At 37.4% G+C, this 22,046-nt stretch overlaps 1 long non-coding RNA gene across 1 annotated transcript in view; it reads right to left on the reverse strand.

The window, feature by feature from the left end:
• LOC136243507 (uncharacterized) overlaps window positions 1-17,914 on the reverse strand; it is a 28,929-nt gene extending 11,015 nt beyond the window's left edge. The window contains exons 1-3 of the long non-coding RNA XR_010694885.1: window positions 17,739-17,914; window positions 17,152-17,256; window positions 5,168-5,242 (exon numbers count right to left, since the gene is read on the reverse strand). This is a non-coding gene — a long non-coding RNA (uncharacterized lncRNA). The remainder of the gene's footprint in view (window positions 1-5,167; window positions 5,243-17,151; window positions 17,257-17,738) is intronic.
• Between the last annotated feature and the right edge of the window lie 4,132 nt (window positions 17,915-22,046).

The following is a 22,046-nucleotide window of genomic DNA, read 5'->3' on the forward strand; positions in this document are numbered from 1 at the left end:
ATGATGACTATAATGAGCCCCCAGACATACCACCTTTACTAAGAGTAAGAGGGCACCCAAGGAGGCAATGTCTAATTGTAATAGTAGAGCAGCTGTTGCTATTGAGGCACTGCAAGATAAAGGCAAAGCAACCACAAAAGTACTGTCAATTGGGATATAACTTCAAGCAGTTACGCTACTTGCAGCCATTGCTTGATGATGGCATACTGTCTGAAGTGGAGTACACTGAACAGAAGTGGTATTCAAGAATTTAAAAAAAATTACAATGAACAGTTTATACATGTACTAGCTATATTGATAGTTATGATCATGATTTTGTGATTTGTGTAGCTTATATTTACTGTTAGTCATAAATGGCACAATGTTTAATCCACTGTACACAGTCTTCTTGAGATATAGATAAAAATCTTGGGTATAGCTCTGCCTCTACATCAATGGCGTCATAACTTTCATTCCTCAATACTTGCTTTACTTTTGAAAATGCTTCCTCTATAGGGTTGTAGTCTGGTGAGTTTAGTGGGAGGTAGTGTACCAGCACCCCAACCTCCTGTAGCACTTGCTGCACCTCGCTGATGTGGTGAATTGAGCAATTGTCCAGTACTACAACAGAGTGAAGGTTCCTACCATCAAATGGTAAAAGATGAGGTAATTGTAAGGAGTCATAGAATGTGTCACTATTGCTAGCGCCTTACAACTTTTACATCTAGAATTCTCTTGGCTGACATGCAGGCAATAGCAGATACTCTCTCTCCTCTCACCAAAAGTGAATGGTTTTGAGGTGGCTTGCCTCTTGCACTATACTCAAGCTTACGTAATATGTACATTTCTATGAACAGCACCAGTTTATCAATAAAAACAAACATATCTGTTGAATATACGGAAACATCAGGTACATACTGTGCTCTCTCAAATGCACTATTTTGTTATGTATGATGGAGCTTCTGTCTGGTGAATCCACTTGATGACAGAAAGTGGCCAATGGTTTATATATGAACGTCAATCAAAAGGAACTCTTCTACTGAAGCTTGACTTTCATATAGATTAATTGCTGGGTTGCTAATGACAAAGATTAATACCCTGTATAAACATTGTGCAAACAGGAGTTATCTTTTGAAAGACTGCTTCCCTAGGGTAGCTGTTCTTTGTCACACAGCCTGTGTCCAAGAATAGTTGCAAAATTCTATCACTTGTTGATCTATGTACATTCAAATTTGTTGCTATGTCTGAAGAACTCAGTCCTATGTTTTTGCCAAACCATTCTCCATCTGAGATCTTCACTGTAAGCGATGCTACACCCAGGTTCACACGAATCCATGCCGGTACACTATACAGCTATAGCTAGCAACAACCACATAGTGGCACCAAAGTATGTATTTGAGTTTACAATGAAAGGATTTGATTGGTTGAAACCATTACTCTATTAATGCATGTGACTTGCATTTTAAATTTGTTGTCACACAAAGTCTCTTAGAACCACTGTAATAACTGTTGCTGTAGGCCAGGATGTTGATCATATGTTAAAGGGTACCAGCCACAAGCCAATATGTGAAACAGCCTGGTTACTACTGTATCATTAATTTATCTCTCACTGTTCATGCACTACTATAGCTGAAATGTGTTGTTAGCCATACTTATGATAACACTATTTATGCCTTGTTCATTTGTCATTCAAAATGTATATGACTTGGGTGTTGTTACCAATCAACCTTCACTGCCAGCAATATCCATAGAAATCAAAGAACTTGCAACAGTGTACGTACAGTTCATAATCACAGCAATTTTAGGCATGTGTGGAATGTTTTTTTCTTACAAGTCAAATGGCATTATAATGTACTAATTATCGGCTACTATAAACAAAGAAAGTTTCACTGGGCAAAGTTTCACATTTTCAAAGCAAACCGCAAAAGTTTTCCCACTAAATCAAATGACTTTCACGTGATTACCTAAATTAGTAAACAGTATTTGTCACTGACACCTTCATCAATTTGACAGTTTTGCTACTCTATTTTGCTGGGGAAAGCTCTACACTTAGTGTTGTGTTGCCTTCCCAATCAGTACTGAAAAGTAATTAACATACAGGTAGCATTGTAAGCCTATCTATGTATTCGCTATAAATTATGGCAAATCTATGTAAGAATACCACCAGCCTACAATGCTATAGTTCAACTACTGTTGTACTTTTGCATATATTCTAATAAATTGGTACACATGTGACCTTTGTGACTTGCAAGTGAAGAACAGTAGGTGTAATTTGATAATAGTGTCTCCAACATTACACCAGCTAGAATTATTAATGCTACATCCTGCACTGTCTGTTAGTCCCATTCATGAATTATATTAGACCTGTTTTATTAAATCTGTGGTTCGATTGTAATACTAATTCCATTGTTATACTCCCTGTTTTCAAGTGTCCATGTTAGCATGTTGCATCACGCACTCGATAACAAAATAGGCAGCTGGGTTAGCATTCCTCACCAGCTCAGATCGCATCATTTTAACATTAAGTGTGGTGTAATGTTACAGATTGTTTTGACCACCTGAGCAGAAACATCCAAGTTACACAAAATAAGTGTGACCGCATGTCTAGTTTGTAGTTGAGTATAGAACAATTTGAAGTTGTTTGGACTGTCTATTGCATAAACTGTAATGAAATGGGCTGTACACTTGTTGATGACACTTAAGGCCTTTTCACACTACAGTCGAATGCAGATCAAAGCCGGATCAAACGATTTTACACCTGAGCCGGATTGACTGCAATACACATTTAATCCGGCTTCATGTCAATCCACTTCGAGAGGTGAATTGGCCAAACTTAATGCTCATTAGCTCAATTAGCAAGAGGTGCCGTGCAGTCTCCAGATATCTCGCACAAAGCATGGCTATTGCGCCAAGACTAAAGTGACAGCATACCTAGTGTTATACTTAGCTTGTGAAAGTGATATGGTAACCATGAGTGTCGAAGGAATAGCGTATTCTTCTGAAATCACCGTACCCGGTACAGGTTTCCTCTTAAGAATTAACCAACTTCTTGGCACCCAATGTTTTGTAAATGTACTAGCAACATAGAGTACTTCTCTGCGAATACTTTTCTGACTCCAAGGAAAAAGTAGTACATGACCGACGCCACTTAAGTTTTTGTTACGTAATTGGGTAATTAATCACGTGTTATAAAAGCACAGTTACTGTACACGTAGTGTGAAATAGACTGATCCGCATTCAATGCACATCAAGTGTGAAAAGGCCTTTAATTTAGTCTGATATGACAGAATGGAACCAATTGGCATTCTGAAAGTGGATGGGTGTTGAATAATTAATTGCTTTTCAATTATTAAATTGTTAACAGTGTCAACTAAAATTGAAGGTGTTAGTGGCAAAAGGGGACAAGTGCTATGAACCCGAAAGGAAGTAGTTCACAAAGTCTGAGGAGAGTTGCCATACCTGTATTTCAGACTGTCGAAAAGAAACCACCTCAGAGAAAAGTTTACTTGTGTGGAAGTTTCATACAGACCTCATTTTACTTTTACTTCTTACATGTAGGCTGCTTTTACCATTTAACGGTTTTGCTTATGTGATAGGTACATAGGTACATGCTACATACACACTTTTTGGAAAACAATTTTAATAAACCAGGAGCATGCCCACAGCCCAAAGACTGGCTGTGGGCATACACCAGGTTTAAAAATCTAAAACAGCACATGTCACTGACTTGTTGCATGAACAATTTTTACATGGATAACCTCATATTATTCATGCAAAAAATTGACTTGTTGTTACATTCAAAGGTAAACTGCTTATGTGCATAAGTTGAAAATCGCCATATGCATGGGTTAGCCATTGTAGTTTAAAGCTTTAGTTGTTTGAAAGAAATCTCAGCGACAGCTACATAGTTGTAATGCAAAGCCAACCACATGCAATCCAGACATTCATTTTAAAATTTTCGTGCTTATACGGACCAAAGGAAGTACAACACACACAACACACTCATGTAAGTGCATAGGATTTGTACAGAGCAATTAAAAACCATCTTTAGGAGGGTTTCACTGAAAACCTGGCGTCAATTGAAAGCTTTTCTTATGTGTAATGTTAATGGTGTGGTGAACCCCTCTGAATCCCACCAGTTTGTTACTAATACAGTACAGGATGATCGGAGATGTCATCATGTGGGCTCACAGTACAAAATGAAGCACAAACGGCAACAATGGAAGAGTATAACACTGGAAATTGTATTCAAGATCTCCATAATTCCATAAAGCCAAATTAAGCATCAGTTTAAAAGTGAAAATATGCAATTAACATGATTTTCTTGACAGTGCTTAAAGTGTGTTGCACCTCTTCTGCAGTAGGACAACCTGTAATCTAGCTAAAAATCATTGTGTGAAATGGGTAGTCTACCTATCACAGTTCAAGCTTTTTGTGGTTGCAAGTAAATCAGAGCAACAGATATGGAGTAATATCAAACATGTTTTAAAATGGACAATCCAAGTGGCAGTCAAGATACTCTAATAGAGCAGTCATCCTAATAGAGCATTCATGGAGAAATGCATTAATTATTTGGGTTGATGTTCTGCCACTTAGATATTATCCCTTGCTATAAGTACTGAATAGAGATTCAATATTTTACAAGTAAAATGAGATACACAATTTCCGGTAACCTAGAGGCTAATACCATTGTTTTTCAGTTGTTACAACACTTGTACGGTCCACTAGGAATGCTGTTCACAGCATATACGCAAATCAGTTGCTTTCATACTTCAAATTGGCATTAAGTGCCTCAGAGTAAAGCTTACTTGTAAGTTAAACACAGACTCTATATAAGTGCTCACACACTGGCTGCTTTTAACATAAAGCTTCCATGCCACACAACTACAGGTGCACAGATAAACAGGAAAACACAAACTTTCTTGATCACTACTACCATACTATATAATATTTAAAAGTCAATCATATAAAAGGTGACATACGGTCTCTATTTTCCCCTGATTGTGGTCAAATTGTGGTTCTTATACAGTGTGCAGTCTTGTTAAAATGATAAACTATGTACGTACCATTTAGCATGACACTGCTGGTATACCACACTTATGTGTCACACTCCTGCACAAGCTGTCTTTTGCTTCATGACACACTATGTGTGCCTTAACACACACTAACACATAAAGTACACACTTACTTTCTAATGGCATTAATGCATACTAGTCATGAACGTCGACCACAAGACAACTGAGAAGGTTGTCTTAACAATAGTCTAATAAATAAAATTGCATGTAGTTTAGTATTACAATGTGTTCCACAAAACAAACAGACAGAGTAATTCATTACAATAAACAATGACATGTGAGAACAGTGCCAAAGAATGGTAAATGTTTGAATTAGTTTTTTGATGGCAATTAACAAAATAAACAATTAAATTATTATAGTTACACTTCCACTTAATACAGCCTATATTCTAGCAATAGTTTTTATCGTACTTTTTAAAAGTATAAATTCTTACTTACAACCTCTCTATAATTTTTCAGAGTACTTCTGGATGGGAAAAAAACAACAATTTCCTAATCTCAAATCATGCAGCCTTCTTTAGAGTGCTGCTATGAAAATTTTAAGGTCAGGGATAGGTCCTCAAATGCCTGTTACGCTTAAATGTACCCATCACCACTACTAGGGAATTTGGTCTCCAGCAAAAAAGGTGGGGTGTACGATGCTTTATGTCTACCTCCACTGATCCAAAGACTGCAGATTACTTGGAAAAAGCTTTGGAAGAGCATTCAGTCAGAGTGGGTCTGAGAGCAGATGGCCCTGTTCCGGAGCTCACCACAACCACATTTCTATTACCAGCTAATCAGCTGGCTCAAAACACTGTGTGCATTACCACCCTACTTACTGATCTACAGCTTGACAGAGAGGCATCTGAATGAATGATATAAGAAAGGTCTTGTAGTCCTGGTTCCCACAAGCTAGAAAAGTTAGTGTAGCTTGGGGGCACCACCTCAAGTACACAATTTTTTTTTAGAATTTTGAACTAGAGTAGGGATCATAGCACATCGATAATAAGTACTGAAACAAGTTGAAGTAGTACTCGATATCAAATCACAGTAAAACAATTAGAAGTGTTATATCCCTAAAGTGCATTTCCATTATGGTACCTTGATCACAGTTGGGATATAACACTTCTTATTGTTTTATTGTTTTACTGCGATTTAATATTGTGCACTACTCCAGCTTGTTTCAGTACTTTTATCAATGTGCTATGGTCCCTACTTCAATTTTTTGTGTAGTTGTTTGTTAACCTTTTTTGTTAAATAAAATTATTATGACTGGTGAACCACACATACCACATCAAAATGAAGAAATGGTTCCGCATGTCCCAGCTACCAATTATTGTCTGAAAAGTGTAGTATCCATTATGCTTCGTTGTCAGCTATGTTCAACCCGTTATGAATCAGGAAGTGTTTGAAAAACACCTCTGCAATCAAAATAGTCACTTTGAAAAAATACAGACAATCTCCATTACGAAGAGAAACCATCATGTGCTAATGCCAAATTGACACTTTTTCACTGTCAACCAAGATGAATGGAACACTAGGGAGGACACTGGTAAGTCCATGAAGAATGCATGTGTATGCATGCTGGATACAAATAGTGCACGTGCCCACTTTGTCTTTATGGAAGATATCTCTTCCTGAATCTGAGCAAACAGGAAATGTGCATGGCTGATCTCTGTCTATAGTATGTTCACGTTGACCTGAACCCTGAAAAACATTTAATAACTCATGGATGCAATTACACATGATCTTGAAATTTGGCACATTTGTAGTACTGCTTGACCCGCTAAAAATGTTTCAAAATCTTGTTGTTCAAATGTTAGGCATAATATTTACAGTCAATCAAAATCTTCACAATACATTTCCTATGGGGAAGCCATATAAGTACAGTGCCCAATACAGCCCTTTCCCAAACTTGTAATGGAGCCAAACCGTACGTGTCTGTTGTTGACACCTTTGCTGTTACCAATAATCATCTGGTTGGCTGAAATGTTAACTCCATTGAGAAAAAATCCACTTTTAATTTTTAGCCGTTTTTCAGGATTCAGCTTAACGTGAACATACTATAGTGGATCAAAAAGATCTGAAAGCCTTAGCAGTACAACTGGGTGTTAATAAGTTGGACAGCCTAGCATTAAAGGAATCTTTGTTAGTGGTGACACAACCAATCCCATTATTAACTGTATAACATTCAACACAAACATACATAATAGAGCCACAGAATCGAGCTTAGCAATGAATGCGCACATGTTCTGAAACTCTCCACTCATGTGCCAACCTCTAGTCTAGATAGTCTTAGGTTGTTTTCTATGAGCATTAAATACTTCACAGTAATCTTTAAATGTTGTGGGGAATGCAATTTTCGTGGATCGACAAATTTCAGACTTTTCGTGGTTTTATTTTTGAGGATTGTTCGTGGGTTTTCTATTAGAAAGCATAAACTGATAAAAGTTAATTTCAAGGATGAAACTTTGCGAAAGCCAAGCAACAGTGAAAATTGTGTCCCTTAAAAATTTGTACGTACATGGTACCCAGTAAGCTTGTTTGTTAGACATTGAACATCTTAATCATAGGGTCATACTAAATTAATTTCATGTTTCATGGACTGTTTGCCCCCTATTATACTATGTACATGTTGAACTGGATTTTGAAAAACAGCTAAAAATTAAAAGTTGATTTTTTCTCAAGAGAGTAAACATTTCAGCCAACCAGATGATTAATGGTGATAGCGAAGGTGTCACAACAGACATGTACAGTTTGGCTCCATTAAAAGTTCAGGAAAAGGCTGTAATAGACATTGTGTTTTATGGCTTCCCCATAGGAAATGTATGGTGAAAATTTTGACTGGCTGTAAATATTGTCAGACATTTGAACAAAAAGATTTTGAAATATTTTTAGTGGGTCAAGCAGTACTACAAGTACGACAAATTTTCAAGATTGTGTGTAATTCCATCCATGAGTTATTAAACATTTTGAGGATCCAGCTCAACACATACATACTATAGTGACTGGCATGTTGAAAAATAAATAGCGACGTAAATCATTTCAGCTGCAACTGACAATTCTAATTAGAGTATCTCAATCTTTATAGATGAGCTGAAGCTGAACTCCCACGAAATGAAGTGAGGGAGCTCCATATCCCTCCCATTAGCTACTATATCTATTACTGCTTGCAAAATATTTAGCCATATTAGCACTCTTTTATGAGATTATGAGTTTTACATTCACTTTTGAGTTTGCCAAAACGCTGACATGGAACACAAGATTAATTTATCATGACCACAGCTTCATTTGGGGGAAGGGGTGCTTGACAAACTCTTGCTTACTCTTAATTTTAGATGTAAGTCTGAAATACACTCCCTCTCATGAAACCTTATTTTGCCCCCTCTTGAGCCATTTCCTAAATGAAGGCCTGGTGACACCATATAATTTTTTGTCACTGTCGTACAAAGGAATTTCTAAAGACAAATACTGCCACAATCTCCCCGAAGTACCAGTTTTACGAGGTGTTCATCATTCGATTTGTGTAATGCTATTTGGTAGTTGGTAGCCTCATTTCTATTCCGTGAAATACTACTCCATCATGTATTAGATCAAATGCCGCCATGCAAAATAAGGATCTTTCAGTAGCACAGTGCAAATGTTCATAGTATTGTGATTACGCTATTATACATGTGGTTTGATTGTGCACTTCTCTACTTACTGCATGCAGAGGGGTGAGCACCACCAAACATGCTATTTTCTCAGTGGAGTTTGACTGAGAATAAGAGCGTTTGTAGATTACTTTCAGTATGCTTACTGAATGAAATATATTTTCTGCACTGTCTAGCATTACACTAACCATAGTAGACTAAAACTTCAGTAATCCACTTCTTCAGACACTGTAGATTAATATAATGGTGAAATTATACAAAATTTGAACTATGCCTGCAGGTTATTGCTGAGACAGTCACATACAACCCCTCAATAGAGGAGGTTAGCCACATACCATAATTATCACTATGATGTATTGTTACATGTAAACCAACCATGGAAAGCACGAAAGCAGAAAGTTGTTGAAAGCACTTGAAAATGGCATTGTTATTTTTGTCACATTTATGACAAGTTTGTATTTGTTTCCTAGCTGGACAAGTCACACAAAGTGTTGGGCAGCTCAAAGAAGGGTACTGGGAGCTATAATTTAGGGATATTAATTTGCACATTAGAATACCAATACTAAGCTGACAGGGTTGTGTTTCTTTGAAATCATCAAATGTTTGGTAATCGGTGATGTTTGATAACCTCCTCTGGCCTTGGTAACTGTGATGTGTGATGAAGAAATCTTGCAGTGGCCAGCTACTGCAATGCAGTGTGGCTTGCCACAAAATCAAACAGAGTGGCACCCACAAATATTTCAAATGAGCATTCCAATCAGAAGAGGAAAAAAAAACAATGTTTACATGGTTACAAACCACAGTGAACATGGGGCAATTGGAAACAGTGGAAATGGTTAAATTGTACCCTATAGTAAAACCCTTGTTTAGTGGCCACCTCTTAAAGACCACCTTCTTATAAAGACCACCTTCTTATAAAGACCACCTTTGTACAAAGACCACATTGTAATTATATCTCAAGGATGGCTAAGGACCACTTCATGGTCACCTTTGATAAAGACGACCTCTTTGTACATGGTAATATTTGGTTAGCTTCAAACGTGTATTTTATGACTCATATCAATGTCATCTCTTTGTTCACACTACACTCAAGTCATATACCATTACTGCTTAGTTTGTACCAGCATAGATAATACTACAGTACCAGAATGTGTCAAACAAGAAATATATTCCATGCAAGTGAAATGTAGCTAGTACACTACAACCTACTGTATCAACGAAAAATGAGGTCTCATAGGAGATGATGACCTTAAGAGCTAGTCTATTTAGTTGTTTAGATAAAGCGGTCATGACATATGTAGGATGTTTGGAACCTAGCTATTATTGCAATGTGAAGAGGTGGTCTTTGTAAAGAGGTGATCTTTATAAAAGGTGACCAGTAAGTGGTCAGTATGCCTTAGCCATCTTTGAGATCTAATTACAATGTGGTCTTTGTACAGAGGTGGTCTTTATAAGAAGGTGGTCTTTAAGAGGTTGTTGCTAAACAAGGATTTTACTCTAGGGTGCATTTATATGACATTTCCGTTTTCCATTTCCATTTTCTGTTTCCGGTTTCCATTTCCACTGTTTCCAATTGCCCGTGAAACATGCTATCTATACACAGTACTATAAACAGGTTGTGAAAGCAGCCAAAAAAAGAGATATATAACAGTTAGACTTGATTGAAGCTAACACAAATATTTCTTTTTAAAGGAATTTTGTTAACATATTTCATTATGTGGCCTTTGAAGGTTAGATGTTTATCACTTACAATTCCTAGGAACTTGGCAGATTATTTACATTGGATTGGCTCACTGTACAGTAGTTTGATAGTGGTGGTAAATATGTTTCTTTTTCTTTTCCAGATGTACACAATTAGCAGGAAGACAATTTTTGTAGAATGGTGAAATTTAAACAAGATGTTAAACCCATTACCTTTTTGTAACTTATGCAAATAGCATAGAGTAGTGAGCTTGTTTGTACCTGCCTTTTTCCCCTTTTCTACAAACACAACAAAGTGATTCATGAAACAATCTTATTCACTGTATGTTCTCTCTCTATTAGCTATTCTATTGCTATACCTCAACCACGACATGTTATACAACAGTACGGTAGGGACCCCATCAAAGTGATGCACACATCCTAAAACGCCACCCATAAAACTCATCCTAGAAATACATTATCTTGTGGGACAAAAACACCTTTATGGAAGATCGAGTCTTGGGTGTTACCAGGAGCTTATGAGCCACCGAAGGCAGTGAAGGAACATGAAACTTACACTGCCTGCTGGGTGCCATCGAAACCCAAATTCATTAGCAATTAGTTTCTATATAAGGAAAGTAAATCTCATTAATCAACGCCGTATACTAATTGTGCATGACACTCGTAGCAATTTATTCAAATAATGTGACATAATTTGGATTGTGATGGAACGGAGTTTCATGCTCTTTTGCCACCTTCGGCGGCTCATAAGCTCCTGGTGTTACTAATACCAGATATAATGTAAACAAATAAAACCCTTACAAAAGTAAATGTGACCATCTCAGCGAAAACCTATCTAGTTTGCACAAGCATGCATTTTGAGAAAAACAAAATTTTAAAAAAATTGGTGAAATTATGCGTGTTACAAAGAAAATTTTACGCAAGGTTTAATTGAGCCATTACTCAAGAAAGGAAGTCTTAAATCAATTAATCCTATAAACCATCTTATTCGCCTACTCATGGGGAGTTCGAAAATCTTTGTTTCATTTCTGTAGCTCCAATGGTTTACATGTCACGTGCATTTGTTTACGATGCAGTAGGCATAAACAAAATTGGTGCCATTTCTTCAACATAACCACCTTCATACGCCTATGTACAAGTGACTGTAGGGCTAAAACTATACCTTGGTTGACCTGCCAATCCATGGTGAACATTGTAAGCCAAATCCCAACTTTGTAGGCTAATCCAAACGGAAGTTATGGCTGCGAATGTAAGCGGCTGTAGTTTATTTTTAGTATAGTCACTGTACAAATCGATTTCCTTGTTCTTCCTACTTTCTAGTGCTGTAATTCCAAAACTATTCACCATAATCAACTGAAGCTTTGAATAACCATTCCTTGTACAGCTGAGAAATAAAATATAAAAAAATTCGGAGGTTGTGTGAACTAGACAGGTTTTTGCTGAGATGGTTACAAATTTAAAAAAAAAAAAATTGTCCAAATCCAAATTTAGTCTGCCTGCCTGACTAGTCAGAGGCTAAATGATGCATCACATGACCACATTTTTAGTCACATACAACAAACTCATTAGTGGTATGTGCCCTTTGGAGTTCCAATGAGTGCCTGTCCTCCACACCTTCTCTTTCCTTTACCTTCAATCATGCTAGTCATTATCTGTCATTCAATGAAACCATACCAAGACATTCTACATTTAGATGCTAAAAACTTATTTAAAGCACCCAGACTGCTATCAAGTCATTCTCATAGATATATCACACCATATGTGACCGGGCCTGCGAAAATAGGGCATGTGGGCACAAACTACACCCCATCACATAACATGTCATATCTCAGTATTGGGATAGAATAGTTTCATTCTGTAACTTGTGTTGTAAAGCCAACTAAATCTTTAATAAGTGCTGAAAAGTTCATGGTTACGGAGTCATGGAATACAAAGTTATGATATGTTGAACTTTGAAAAAGTAGGCAATTTTTATGTGCCCACATGACCTATTTTCGCAGGCCCGGTCACATATATACATCTCTACTATTAATGGTACTCGTAGCTATGCATGCATGTTAACATGCCCAGCAGCACCAATAATGATTGAGTACCATGAAACACCCCTATTGACCATGCCTCTTACTGGTAGCACAGTCATAGTGTACAGATAGCACCTTATATATTATCTACGGGTCAGCAAAAAGGAGGCACACCACGCCCCTCACATCTGAGGCCCACTCAAGATACTCTAATGATGATTATAACATCATAATTGGACAATTATATGTTCAGTATAGCTACAGGGGGTCAGGAGTCTGGTCTCATGGTTACCAAGTTATTTTTAAAAGTAATAATAACTGGAGCCCTGATAAGACCAAAAAATTTAGCTACTTATAAAATTATATCACTAGTTCAACAGATCAACTACATCCCATGATACTAAAGCCTGAGCATTAAATATCCTGTACAAACAGGAGATGGCAACACAAGCTACCTGCTGAAGTATGCAACATATTGTACTCTTCAGTAGATGACATACATTGCTAAGTTTTGTAACAGTCACTGGCATGAAATGGCCTAGAGTGCCAACTTCAACTATCATAAGATCAACCAATAATGAACCGTAGCAATCTTCTATACGATTCCTTGCAACCAAAAAATGATGCTGAGTATTAGCAACCATGGAGGAATTCCAATAGCACAATGGAATCTGTGAAAACTAGCGCAAGATCAGGTCTGATTAGAGTAGCTATGGAATAGTACTTGTGGGACTAACACTCGCCTGGTAACCAGCGTAAAGCTTAAAACAAGGTGGTAAATTTCTTTCAAAGCTGTGGACAAAAACTTGCAAAACAGAGTCATGATACCAAGTGTATCACCCTTGGATGCAATGGAACAACCAGTTAAAACATGGTTGGTTGTAAACAGGAGCATAAGCTAGCCAGAAGGTGGTTGGGGGGGAGGTATCTCCCACAAAACACTCAACATTGTTCATAATTGCACAAAAGGCTAATGACCCAATGATGGGCTAGCCAACATACGGTGTTGTATTATTACAGCTTATGTAACTAGCTACATAACTACTTCATTACTGATTGCTACCAGTTATCACTTATCAGCGGAAGTATTTTTGTCAAGCATCATCGCATGTGCCACAACTGTACTCCAACAAATTCACCCACAATCCATTAGAAGTATATTGTGAATATTTTAGTACAAATACAATGTGTCACAGTTACTTACATTAGCCACAGTCTGTGATGCAGCCCTAGCACACTGGCACAGTATGACAAGCTCACTCACTTCAGCCGGCAAAATTCAAACGCCATGCCAGTTTTGGCACGAAATCCCAGCTCTACACTTCTCCTGTTAGCAGTATTTGTAAGTTTGTAATGGATCGTCTGACTGACTGACAAAGTAAAAAAAAATTAAACTGGCGTGCCACTGCACTGTACAAAGATCCAATGTGATCAACTCGGGAAAATAAATTAAAGTTGGTCCATTTAACACTTTATCACCTCGTAGACAGTAGGTTTATAGCGTCATCGCATATCACCGTGGCTTGTCATTTCTGAGTTGTGACTCTTGCGAAGTCACTTTGAGCAGGTCACTAGGTTAAAAAAAAAGCACTATCATGTGAGTAGTGTACTGTAAGTTAAATATAGAATTGTGTGTCTAATATTTTCGTTACGGTGGAAACCCCTGGGGATTCGGGCATGCCCTATTTTTAGCACACTGTTTTATTCGTTGCTTGTAACGTGCAAGAAATCATTGTATTATTATCACGATTTACAAACGAGTTGAATGTTGTGTGTACTCGTGTAGTAGCGCAAAACAGTAATTTGGGATGCGTGTCAATTACTGGTAAGCTTGTGACAGAAGTTTTAAAAAACACACACACAACTTAGTGATGGGAAGGCTAATGCCCCCCACTGGCTACGCCACTGGTTGTAAACTGAGTAAGGTGACAAAGGGTATATAAAGCAGTCACTCTAATACAACAGCCATGTTCAATATTCTAATAGGACAGTCACACATTTATACCATAGCATGTTCTATAACAAAGAAAAAAACAAACTAAAACTAGCATAGCCCTGTGGTAAAATACCTATATTGAACAAAATAATTATTATAACTAGGGGTTTTCCCACAAAGTTATGTTGCAATACTATCATTCATGTATCTTGCTTTCCAATTGTTTTATCACTTGGACCCAATTAAACTTCATTTTAAAAATCAATATTATTATTTTTTAATGCAATAGTACTGGCTTTGACATTACAATTTATCGGTTCACAAACACAAACGTTTTGAACAAAGATGACTACATTATCCACATTATTGTAGCAGAGCAATACTATCAGACATCATAAACAAAGTATAGACTACTCACTAGTTATCAAGTGATGAACACCTATCAGATATGGTACATGTTAATGTAGCTCTCAGGGTTAATAAAATAGGTGAGCAAGCAATTCAAATACTGCAGATCTCTTTGCTACCATAAATTACACTGTTAAGTGGAAGAACAATGCACTGTCTGGATTAGTAGTTGAACTACCATAATATTATCTGTGACAAATTTACATGTAACACTAAACCATGCAACACATAATCTTGTGAGGTAACAATACATAACATTAAATAGTTCACACAAATTTATAACTAGTTCCAACACACAAATTAGAAAATAGTATACATTAATCCTCTGATCTTTGAGGTGTTTAATAAGAGACCGCTGGAGAAGTTCTCTAAAGTAATCAGAGACCTTTCCTATAAATATAACAGATTGAAATTTATTCAGGCTCGAAGTTCCATAAACAGGGCAGGTGGCTATTTTGTACTGTTCAGTGTTCTGACCTTACAACACAGTGTTGTAGGATAACAACATACACCCTGTAGATCCATATGGTTTTGTGGGAGAACAAATGATAAACAAGTATATAGTCAGGTACATCCATACTAAATGTATTGGATATTTTTAAAGCCTCATAACTCATAACTCACTTGTTCTTGCCCATATCAAAGCGCTTTTTTTTATTAACAGTTGCAGCGTTAAAAGGGCTTTGCACTACTAAATGTTTGGGCAGCTGACTCATGTAACAAGAGTTATTAACAAGAAACAAGGGCTCAGGCAAACAGACTATAGTTATGTACAAACAGTCACCTGGTTTGTTGGTGAGTATTCCCACATACACTGTAGAAGCTTTTAAAAGTGCTACAAACAATACAAACCCAAAATTTGTGATGACATATTACAGGAAGTGAGTAAAAAGCGGCTTATTAATGGACTGGAAGAAACTTGCCTCAAAACATCTACCATATAGCCTAAACATTTCAAGGGGCAAATATTTCGAGGTTGAGCAATGTTGCTAAAAATAAAATTTTCGCGGATTTGCAAACACTTCCAAAATGTATTAGACTATATGGAGGTCTAAATATTTCAAGGCTAAAATTTTCGCTGATAACCCTCAAAACTGCAAAATCAGTGAAAATTCCCCCCCCCCCCCCCCTCGAAATATTTAGGCTATACGATATTCAATGGTGTCACAAACAGAAAAAAAATCTTTCAAACTTGATGAAGCCAAAACTAAAAGAAGTTAACATTGATATAAACAACAATTATGATAAGTGTTGTATGTACTATCACCCAGAACAGCTACTTCAACCATATTAAGTGCCTCTAAAAATAATTACTATTATATGTATTTTTTGCTGTTTCTCTTTGTAACTACTTTGAAAACACTCCTTGCAATTTATCTCATAATAATGAACTCAAATATGATGAGGTTTAAGATTTAAACAGTATTATGGAGGTGACTTTTGGTCAGTATCCAGTTTTATCCCCTGAACACTTGTCAGATATACACATAACTACAGTAGCTAGCACCTTGTACACAGTATTACAGCCCAAAATTACTGTACCTCCAAATAGCATTTAAAATTTTCTTGAGGAGAACATTCCCTCAGACTCCCCTAGACTAGTTGCCTGTGGACTGAGCCTTACCATTTTACTGACACCCTTGTATTTATTTATTACAATTAGCTGCTTGAAGACAATATTAACTCTAGATCTACAATGGGTGAGTAAACCTCTGAGCAGTAAGCATGCACCATCTCGAATAGTGCTCTGCAATATACCAGTAATACTGTTTATCGCACCTGATATATCAAAATACCATTTATGTTTAATTACCCAATTTGTTGATGGTTTAGCAGACATGCCCTAAACAAAAACTTGAGGTTCTCACAATACAACACATTGTACTGAACTGAACTTTCTATTTTTAGGTTTAAACTATATATTTTTGGTTTTTGGGATGCATACTGCTTCATGCTAGGCCCAAGAAACGATGCAATAGTTACAATAACAAGCTAACTATATACCGATATACCACAATATTTTCCTGTTACTAATACCATGTATTCAAATTTCAATACAGCCAAGCACTAATCTCGAAGTTTACTCTGCTAAACTCTGTACTTACAACTGGTATTACATTTCTTTCTTTTTAGTGTGCAATTAAAAAGTTTCAGTATATTCCATGGTGTAGCCACATCCTGAAATGTGCCCCAGCAAGGCCAGTTCAAAGCAATGTTGTGTAGGGAGTTTGAGCTCCAAAGCTTTTAACAGTAAGGCCGTTATGCCAATGTCCGTATCAGGCATGGGTACGAGCAAAACCACCCTCTTAGCGAAGTTTTCTCTCTAAATATCTCGCTAGAAAACTTTGAAAAACATTAGTAACTAATTCTAAACTTTCATTAATACACAAGAGTACCTCATAGGGCTGCTTTTTCACATTTTGTCCAGTTACCTCACAAATTTATATGTCCAGTTTTGCTCGGTTTCCGTATACTTCGAGTATGTGCAAATCACAAATTCCCTATAAGATTATAGTAATGGCAGTAGATAACTGAATTTGTGCTTGCTCTATATACAATGCATATATTTATCAAAAACTGTAAGAGATCACCATACCATACATACAAAAACAGTAGCTAGATAAGTCTGCAACAAAGAAAAATAGGTGGACACCAAGGTTAGGGGTGTAGATAGGCATCTTATAATTACCCAAGTGTTCTTCTAAAACAACATTCAACACTTAAAGCTGGTGATTTATTCACAAAGCAAGATAGCCTCTGAGTTGAACAATGGAGGAAGCCAAATTATAAAACCTGATACTGTAAGATAATCTTCAGCCTTTCTCTACTGATACACCAGTGCTTACCATGGTAACCACTGTGAGTGCATGCGACTCGCTTCCCTTCTCTTACACCACAAAATCAAAAATAAAACATATATCGCATCGTAGATAGTATAGTTACCTCCAAACGGAGGTATATACTATCTGTGATCACATCTTACAGTTCTATGTCACTCCAGCCAGCCACCGCCAGAATTCACACCTCAGTTCCGACAGTCAGCACTTTTCACGGCATGATAGTTGACTGTCCCTTCTTGTTAATCACCGAAAGTAGGCGCAAGTAGGCTGTAAGTAGAGCGCAGAGTAGAGATGAACTGGCTACCCTCGTTCGTCCAAATGTGAAACCTCATAAATGACATTATTTACGGTGTGTCACGTGACCTTCTTCGATCAGTCACAGAGACTACTGACACCAGTGAAGGAGATGGATTCTTTTTTTTTTTTTTTTACAAAGTCTACAGAGGCAGTATCTTAGTACGTATTCCGGAAATTACATTATCTAAGATGTCTGAAGGTGATTCGACGATAAGCTTATTGCACTATGCAGAAAGCGAGGCAGGGAGCAACAAACTGCTGATCCATCCTGCTCTCCCCGTCTCCCGCTCTCCGCACAGACCAGGCCACACAAAAGGAAAAGAAGCGGTCTGGGCATGAGACGTGAAAGTTGTTCAGAACATTTGATCATGAATCCTGATTCAGTAAAAATGAGGACCGGCACCTCATACATAGCTAACCTGGACGGCCTGGACATGTACACTTGGTGTGGTTATAGATAGTAGAGAGGCACCACAAGGTTCTACTCTACACAATTGCAAGGTTATACGCTCTCTGCTATATGTATGGTCTGTCCAAAGTATCCCTTAGCATACAAACTGGCCTGGAAAATCAGGACACTTTGGTTGGTCCCAATTAAGGCGTCCTTTGTGTATAAATCAACCGTGCCAGAAAGAGCAGTTCATTATTCTAGGCCCCATAGACATTTTTTACATCAATTGAGTAACGACCTGTAGAACATTGGAACTCTTTACAAGCACTCATGAGTCATCAGTAGTATCCGAATTTTGTCAAAATGAACTTGAAGGGTTGGGACAAGCCTGCAAGCACACTCCCCACAAATGTAAGTATAGCTTTATGGAAAATAATTATACAATATAATAAAATAGAAAACGGAGAAGGGCTAAGCAGTGACTTCTTATTCTGCATGTGGTATGAGGAAAATGTCACAAGTTAATAGTAGGTACAACTGGTCAGATGGTGCATGTAGTTTCAGATGACTGGGAGCTAGTGTTCATGAAAAAGTATTTATGTGGTGTAGACTATCATGTAGCAAGTGGAGAAATACTTGTGACTGTAGGCCTAGGCCAGCGTTGAAACCGGGTCACTACTGCTGACCCGGATAGCAATCAGGGTCAGACCCGGATGTGACCCGGATTAATTAAAGCCGAGGCGTGCGATAAGAGCTATGTTTCGGCTAATCTCGAGCGAGCGAGACTACGTTTTGAGCGTTCAATTCGTGTTGAGTAAACAGGGGCGGATCCAGACTTTTAGAATTGCAGCTGTAGGTTGAACACCAAAAAAAAAGGTCACCACCTAGCTACTAACAATAGCTACCCCCTCACCATAGATACCCTCAGTTTCGTGCTACATACTGCACTTACTAATAAATGGGCGTGGCTGAACGTATCTTTGTAACGCGATAAGTGGGCGTGGCTCACGAAGAGCTACGCGATAGCGTTTATACGTTTCCACGTCGTCAAACGAACAATTTCGTTTCTCACATGATCCAATTCGGGTCAGACCCGGATAATTTGTAAACCGGGTCAGACCCGGATGACCCGGAGAAAATGTGACCTGGTTGACCCGGATGACCCGACCCGGTTCAACGCTGGCCTACTAGTCTGGCGCCGCCCGCCCCTTCGCATAAAGTAACCTTACTTTTTGCGAAGGGGCGGGCGGCGCCAGACTAGGCCCTCACTTGAGTATAGGCCAATCTAAAGAGATTCCACCTGCTGTTGGAAGCCCAACAGTGAGTCTCACTAATATTTTCTCTACATCCAACCAAATTAACCTTTCTGCAGAGGCCGGTGGCTTAATTCCTATAAGTACAGTCATTACCTATACCACCTTTGCTACCAATGATGTCAGTGGCTTAGGTCAGACTTTATGTCCTTCTAAAGTTAGCAAACATTTCAGTCTTGTGGATCAAAGTGTAGCAATGATCTAATCAAAAGTCAAGCATTTCTTAATTTATTTTCATTCACCTGCATGAAGCAATATGGTTTCAATCCAGGGTTGAAACTGGTTGCTACTTGCTTACTGGCATAACCCACTGATCCAGATAATGTATCCAGGTAAAAACTGGAATTATTTAAAAGCAGCCGAGTTCAACTAGTGGAGGTGGTTCAAAGTTTTTTATAAATGGGTGTGGCCTGTCTATCTGATAAGTGGGTGTGGTTCACAAAAGAAGTGCAGTAGAAACTACATTATCAGTGACTCACACTGCAGGTACAATTGTAATCACATTGATTTGTAGTTTATTCATTTCTGTTTTATTACAGGTAGTGATTGTGAATGATTGATTATTGGCAGATAGTTCCATAGTCTAGGTAGGCAAAAAAGTAGGTGCTACATTGGTATATAGTATAGAGCCAGAAGATCTAGTAGCACCAGTGGTGAAGTTGACATAATTAAATTTTAAGATGTTAAACATTTTAAGTAAATGGTAATATATGGTACCAAGATGTTATAATTATTGCAACTCACTTGTGTATGTTAACTTCATGCTTTGTGAAATGCGAAGCATGGGTCTCTGGGGGATCTAAGGGCATGTCCCCAGGATATATATTGAAAAATTATAGCATTTGAAATTAAATCTGGTGCTGTATTTAACTTATTGCCAATTCAATTCTGGAAGTATGGATGTAGTATTCTGAGCTTGTAAACAGAATTGTAGCATGAGCTAGCAGCTAGGTCTATACTATAGGCTATAGCTACTCCACAGCCCAAAAAAATGAACTTACCGCAATTGAATTTAGTGGGAATTTTAACTTAAATTTGTAAATAATTTCTGTACTCCATGAATGCTAGCTACTATAAGTATCAATTTTGCAATATGTATAGTCTTCAAAAGAACACAGACTGTAAATTCGGAAATATGAATGTCATACAAAATTGTCACATGCAGGAGTCATCCAAAATGACCATTTTGTATGACTCCTGTGACAATTTTGTATGATATCATATTTCCAAATTTACAGTGACATTTTTAAAACTATAACCTTCCAAGATCAGATTTGGTGGCAATTTTTACTGAAAATATAATATTAATTTTATTGAAAGTTGATACTTCTGAGCTAGAAAACAGAAGTAGTAGTTTGGCACAAGCATGCATATCTTGTATGAATAAGCTATAGACACTGCTGGTATGTGGTGTGTAAAAGTATGACCTTCATCTCCAGAGAATTTCTTGTTACATTAACTAATATGAGATGGGAATGGAGTCACATAGGTAGCTGATTAACAGTGCACTGCATGTTCTTGACTGTTTTATTAGAGAATGTGACTGCTACGTATTATAGAGAATAAACTGAACTTTTCTGGATGTTATAATAATTTAGTCTTGCCAGGGCTCCTGTACTGCTTGCAGCAAACTTGTAAATACTTTAACCTGATTATGCAGTCACAACAGTTATTATTTCAGATGGACCACAGTAGAAAGTAATATTTGTGACCATGCCTGCAAAAATAGGGCACAAACTACATGCTATCACAAAACAGGTCATATCTCAGTATTGGAATAGAATATCTGCTTTCAGTAATTTGCATTATACAGCCAATTAAATCTTTAATAAGTGATGAAACTTCCATGGCCATGGCATAACAAAGTAAAACGTTATGATGTATGAAAGGTTGAAAAAGTAAACAAAGTTAATGTACCTACATGCCCTACTTACGCAGGCCCAGTCACATGACTTTAAATGTTTTTTTTATAGTTTGCATTATTGTTTCCTTTTGTTTTGGCTTTCATGGTGTTAGTTCATTTGCATTTTTTTTGCATAAAGTAATCTTATGGGTTTACCTTCTGATGTAGAGAAAATTCTGTTTCATCCTTTTTATACGGTAAAGGATTTATCGGGAAATATGTTTTTTTATGATTTTTTTTTCTGTATTATTTTGGTGATGCCGAGAATTTTAAGGAGGCCGAGTCTTTGGTTACTCCTATTCATATTTGTGTATTAATTTTTTAATATGGGAGGGGCTGGGGCATTCTAGCCATGGAATGGTGTAATTGGTTTGTTGTATTTTATTTGTGTATGTACATGTATTTGTGTTTCCATCTAGTAAATGTGTTGGTGAGGACAAGAGGAGTAAATGGATACTTAGCTATACATCAATACCATCCAAGTCAGAGATGAGATTATTCCTTCCTTCATAAGATCATTCTGATCCATATGGACTGAAATTGTGGC

Source organism: Dysidea avara, chromosome 2, assembly GCF_963678975.1.
Source record: "Dysidea avara chromosome 2, odDysAvar1.4, whole genome shotgun sequence".
NCBI lineage: Eukaryota > Metazoa > Porifera > Demospongiae > Dictyoceratida > Dysideidae > Dysidea > Dysidea avara.